The sequence below is a fragment of the Alligator sinensis genome, unplaced genomic scaffold, assembly GCF_000455745.1.
Source record: "Alligator sinensis unplaced genomic scaffold, ASM45574v1 scaffold109_1, whole genome shotgun sequence".
In the NCBI taxonomy this organism is placed as follows: Eukaryota; Metazoa; Chordata; order Crocodylia; family Alligatoridae; genus Alligator; species Alligator sinensis.
The window spans coordinates 2,052,031-2,058,228 of NW_005841852.1; the positions used below are offsets into that span (position 1 = coordinate 2,052,031).

The 6,198-nt window shown below is 43.8% G+C and overlaps 1 protein-coding gene across 1 annotated transcript in view; it reads left to right on the plus strand.

Annotated features, from left to right (window-relative positions):
- Nucleotides 1-6,198, plus strand: part of ADK (adenosine kinase) — a 563,842-nt gene that overhangs the window by 43,012 nt on the left and 514,632 nt on the right. The window lies entirely within an intron of this gene.

The window sequence follows — 6,198 nt, forward strand, 5'->3', positions numbered from 1 at the left end:
TTTTTGTTTTGTTTCGGCCGACCCCCCCCCCCCCCCGCCGTAGCAGGGAAAATAAATTTGAGAGGTCAAGTAGCTTTTTGCTCTCTGCTTCTTCCCAAATTTTTCCCCTGATAGCCCCTTCCCCTTCTCTTTGCTGGCAGACCCTGCTCTCCCTGAGCACATGGAAGTGTGGAAGAAATTTGAAAACAATGTATAGGCTTCAGTTTGTCCAGAATTGATGCACATTACCTTTTTTTTTTAAATGCTGCAAGTCTTAGCGCAGATACTTCATAAACCCACTTTTGAGCATCACTTCAGCAGCTACTTGCATGTACAGGACTGTCTGTATGTGTGTGTACTCTATATTAACACCCTCCCCCTGCCAAAGGATCCATGCGCTGATTAGCCCACCACTCATGACTGGAACTGGGTGTTCTTTTCATGAGTCCTGGGATGCTCCAATAATTTATATGCAGATGAGGCACAGGACAACTTGGTCTTTCCTCATCTCACACGGCTCCACTAATGATAGGAGCCAGGCTGAGGAGGGCAGGGGGAGTACAACAGCGGGTGACAGCAGTGTTTCCCCATGTAGAATCTAATTACTGGGGGGTGAGCTTATATTCAGGGTTATCTTCTATTTGAGTAAATAGGGTATTTTAATTTGATGTAACAAATTATTGTTTTTGTTTGTTTTGTGTTTTTTTGCTTTTATATAAAAAAGCTGCAATTGATGTCATTGTTTTAAATCTGAAAGTTTTATGAGAAAAACCTGGAATCCTTGCTAGTACCTTCAGCGTGATTTTTTAGAAGCCTATCAAGAACACTTTTTTTTTTTAGGGAACGTAACTTTTCATTCCCATGGAACCTTTTATTTTAACAGAAAATGTCTTTGCATTTTCATCTGTAATAACATTTATTTCCTTATGGCACTTGGGAATAGAAAGGTTATTTTTAACCAGCAGGCGTATATAGTCTCCTTTGTGCATAGATCTGCTACTGAAATACAGTAACACCATGAAATACATAACAAGTTAAAAAATCAAGAGAGTACTGTGTTCATTTCTGGGCGCCGCAGTTCAGGTGGGATGTGGACAGCATTGAGAGAGTCCAGAGGAGGGCCACTCGCATGATCAGGGGGCAGCAAGGCAGGCCCTACGAGGGGAGTCTATAGGACCTGAACCTGTTCAGCCTCCGCAAGAGAAGGCTGAGGGGATCTGGTAGCTGTCTGTGAACTGGCCAAGGGGGACCACCAGGCAATGGGAGAGTCCCTGTTCCCCTGAGCACTACTGGGAGTAACAAGGAATAATGGTCATAAGTTGACTGAGAGTAGATTCAGGCTAGGTATCAGGAGGCACTACTTCATAGTCAGGGTGGCTAGGATCTGGAACCAATTTCCAAGGGAAGTGGTGCTCGCTTCTACCCTGGGGGTCTTCAGAAGGAGGCTAGATAATCACTTAGCCAGGGTCATTTGGCCCCAGCATCCTTTCCTGCCCATGGCAGGGGGTCGGACTTGATGATCTGCTCATCTGCTCATTTTTTATGACCAGTGACAGACTGGCTTCCGACCCTACCAACTGTGAAACTATAATGTATGGGGGAGAAAAGTTTTCTGAATTTTCTGACTGTTGTGCGCCTGTCTTTTCAACTTTAATATCCATGTCTTCTGCTTAGGTGTTTGGTGTATAGTGATACTTTTCCCTCCCTCCCTCCCCATACCTTTCCACATGGAAAAGTGAGAGGAAGAAGGATTCCAAGGTCTGGATACTAGGCTAAGAACCACAGCATCTTATATCTATCAACTCTCTTCTTATTAGTCATTTATCACTTAGGGTTGATAACCATGTAATAGTGAACTATATAACTAGTGAAGCAATTAAATAAACTGCCTTTTAATTCAACCAGGCCATGTACAGGTATTATATTTCTATGGGAGAATATTTGCTCTCGCTGTAGATATTAGAATGTACGAACATTCATTAAATTTCTCTGTGGGGAAACATGCCCTGGTCCAGGAGAAAGAACTTCCTTGTTGACACCTGATGTTGTCCTCTGTGAGAGTTGCTCTAACAGAAAGATTGCCTGTGCATTGCTCAGCTCCTGTAACCATAGAATTTCTTAAAAGTTTTCTCTTCTATAAATGAACACCTATTTATACCCAGAAACTTGACCTTAAATTTTAAATCAAATGTATCTGGATTTCTAATGTGAAGTGAATATTCATTACAAAATCTGTTTATGAATAAATTTAAGTCCATATGCATTCAAATTCACTCAAGGTATGTTTTAGCAGTTGTGACACTAGGCCTTACAGCCTGGTCAGGTGAGAAAGTGCTACTCAGCCTTGTCATGGGTTGCTCAGCAATTAGGAGTACGTACTGTATTTGTTTGAACTTAGCTCCAATTTAATTGTCTTTAAACTTTCTAATCAGCATCCTGTTTTGTGGTATCACTGTATTATGATTTCAGTATTGGTGTTCAATTTCCTTTTGCTGTTCAAAATGCAAGTTTAATTTCTTTATAATTCCCTGTAGTGTACAGTTAATGGAAGCTTTTTTTTTTATTCCAAATGAGGAAAAACACTTTCCCTTTTTTTAAACAATTATTCCATCTTTCAAGTTTCAAGAGTATGTTCTGCCCTGGAATGCTAACAGCATGTGAAAATACTACAGTTTATAGCATTATCTTTTGTAATTGACAGAAAAGCAGAAGGATAACCAGTATTCATATACTTAACAAACACTTATGGCATTTAAAGCTTCTAAAAAAAAAGAAGAAAGGTATTTTGTTTATCAGTAAATGTTATGTTTAAGAACTGCTGCAATATGTTATACTTTGCAAAATTAACTAGTATCTGCTTTACAGAAATTGAATAAGATTAAATAATTTTTTTTCATAACCATTTGCAAATCAATGACAGGTATGCCTTGAGGACAGAGGTGCCTTGAGCAGCAGTGGTGCGTGGAGCAGCACTGGCTGCTAGTGGCAGTCGCATGGCCAGTTGCAGTAATGGTTATTGTTTGCTTCTCCAACCCCCAAAAGACGGTATCTGGAGCTGCTGCCCCAGTCGTTCTCTCTCAGTTGAACTTTATTGCATCATTCATCACTAGTATATCCCTTAAGGTGCATTTCTGCCATAAATTTCAACATTTGTTGTTGTTGTTTAATAAAAAAGGTTTGATAGTGTTTCCATTTCATGGATGGTGGATATGAAGGACAGATGTGAAGTAACTTGCCCTTGATGATGCAATAGGTTTGTGGCAGGGGAAAGAATAAAGTCTATAGACCTTATTACTCAACAATAGTAATTTGTATATGAAAAATACTTAAAATAAGCAAGTATAACTTCTTCAGCTATTTTGGTGCGTAAAAACACTTTTAAAGGGGAGGTTGCAGTGCTGTCACAAAGTATATAGTTAAGTGAAGCCGGCAACAATTTAAAAAAGGATAATCAAGCACCTGGCTCAACAAATGGTTGGCAGTCCAAATGGTTTACTGGAGTAGGCAGGCATAGTTTTTTTGCTACTTAGTATAAGAAGTTGTTGTTGTAACTAAAAATAAAATGATGTTTCATATGCATTTAATATTAAGAGAAAGTATAATAGAAAAATGCCACTTTTCAATAAAAAATGGATACAAATAATTGAGTGCCTGGCTTATTTAATGAATTGGGAAAAGTAGTCTAGGAAGCTAAAAAGAGACATTAAATGTGCCAATGAACTTTATACTGATCGAGATGTCTGGAAAGAAATGTCAGGCAGTACTGATTGGTGTCTACCTAGTGTTACAGGAACTTTTGACAAGTAGAATGAAAAGAGAGCTTAATAGATTGAGAGCAGGGCTGATAAGCAGGAATCCTGATTTTCTTTGTAAAAAATCCCAAATTCTCTGATTAAACCCCCCCCCCCCAAACAACAAAATGTATGATTAAAATGAAACGCCACTAATAGCTATCTATCTATCTATCTATCTATCATGTAGGTGTGCGGGCCGGGAGCGACCCGAGCCCTTTTCCGTGCTGCACGCGGGCTGTGGCCAGCAGCCCGGGCACGCCGGGTCGGAGAGGGAAGGCCGTCGAGCTGGAATTAGGCACAAACGCTTAGTGGTAGTTTTAAAGACTGTTTACTTACACCGAGATGGCAGTGGTGTAGGCTGGAAAACTTGCTTAAATTGCGGTTACAGACAGACAACAAAACAAAATTCGAACCTGCAGGGCATGAGGGTACGTCGCAAGGGGTTTTCGGCGACAGGAAGATGTAAAACACGAGGGTACATCGCAAGGGTTTTCGGCGACGGGAAGATAAACCTGCAGGACTCGAAACTGGGTAGAAGAGCTCTGAAGTCGTCCGGCAAGGACTCACACAAAGTTTGCTAGGCTCCGTGGGTCCGGTTCTTTTGCGCGCGGGAAGGGATACGTCTGGACTGCGATCGACGACGGGGAGAGGCTAGAGGTTGATCAGACCTCCGTTGCCTGCTTGAAATGCACTGGGTCCGTAAGGATCCGCAGCGCTTAGAGATCTTCACACAGGGTGAAGTCTCCTCCTCCCGGTGTTCGTGGAGTCCTCCAACTTGGGTGGAAACCACTCAAGCCTTTTATACGGCTAGCAAGCCAATCACTAAAGCTTCAAATTGGCAGGAAATTCTCCCTTGCACCAGGGTTCTCTTTTGCAGCAGAAAACTCCATCGTGCAAAGAAGCTATAATTTAGCGGGGACAATTTAGCAGTGCCGAAGCACACACAAACAAAAATCACACCCTTTGGGTTGTGACAGTAGGTATCAGTTGAACACAATGTTTTATTCGTATATTTACATTTTAAAGCAGTTTAGAAGCCTATCAGTGCCTCAGTCATTACAGTAAAAAAAAAATCTAAATACCTATGTATTTTAGTGTTTGATTTTGGTTTTTTTATCATGGAAAATCAGAGCTTCCCCTGCCCGCTTTGTTCACCAGGAAGTGGGTCCAGCTGCAGCTGTCCCGCTGTTGCTTTGTGGCCCTGAGCAGCCCTTAAATGTTTGTGCCCTGTCCCTGCCCGTGCTGTTGCCCCTCACTCCCAAGCCACACACCCCCCCACAAGCCTTGCCGATACCCCTCACTGCTAACCCACAGCCCCCCCCTCCCAGCTCTGCCAGAGGGGGGCCCCAGCTGCCAGGGCTATAGGACCTAGTGGCTACATGCTGCCTGGTCCCTGCTCTTATTGGTGGTGCAGAGTTGTGCTTCTGGGTGGGCAGGGAGTGTCTCACTTTGGCAGCATGGCTTGCATGGGGCGCCTGGTGGTAGTGGTGGTGGCGGCAGTGGCAACACCAAGTCCCCCTGCCCCGCTCCACCCTCCCACACTGGAGGCCCCTGGGACTAGGGCAGCAAGGTGGAGAGCCCTGAGCCCCACAGTGAACAGCTCACATCTTCCCCTGCCTTGCACACAAATGTGGAGGGGCATGGGCCCCCAGCCCTGCCCCACTCCCTCCCGCCTCAATCTTCACCCCCTCGCAATGCCTGTTTTCCCTTCCCCTTCCAATAGATGTACCTGGAGGCAGCTGCCAGAGCAGCTCTCCATCGATCATCAAGGAGGACGGTGACTGTCTATAGTGTTATATATTCAAGATATCTGTATTCTAATATACTAGCTAAGCTGAATATCTGGTTTAGATTTCACTGAAATAAGGGAACATTTTCCGTTGTGCATTTGAAAATGACAGTGGATTAGTCTTTCACAAGAATTATTTTTAAATAAAAAGCTTTTCTGGCTGATACTATAAGTTAGTTGTGGCAGTCAATCTCTAACTCCGCTAATTCCTCAACAAACAGTATAGGACTTTTGTGGGTAACTGCACAGAAAAGGCAAATAGATATCGACATTCATAGGATAGGATGAATATCATCAGAAGGTATTGTAAATTGTTGAACTTGGTATGCAGATTTTGGAGCGTCCAAAAAAAGTGGGGAGGTGATGAACAAAGGGTGCATCTAGAGGGTAAATTGAAGGAAATGAATTAAGGCAAAGACTGAGGATGCTGCTTGTGACCTCTTCTATATAACCAGCTTATAGAGCCTGTCCCAGGGGAGCGGGAACGCCGGGAAACCCCGCGGCGGCAAAGGGTTCCGCTTACCTCCCGCAGGGCCGGAGGAGCCGAAGGAAGTCCACGCGCCGGCGCTGCCGGCACGGGTCATCAGACGGGCGTTTATCCGGCTGCGGCTGAGCGGCGGGGGGGGGGGGGGGGGG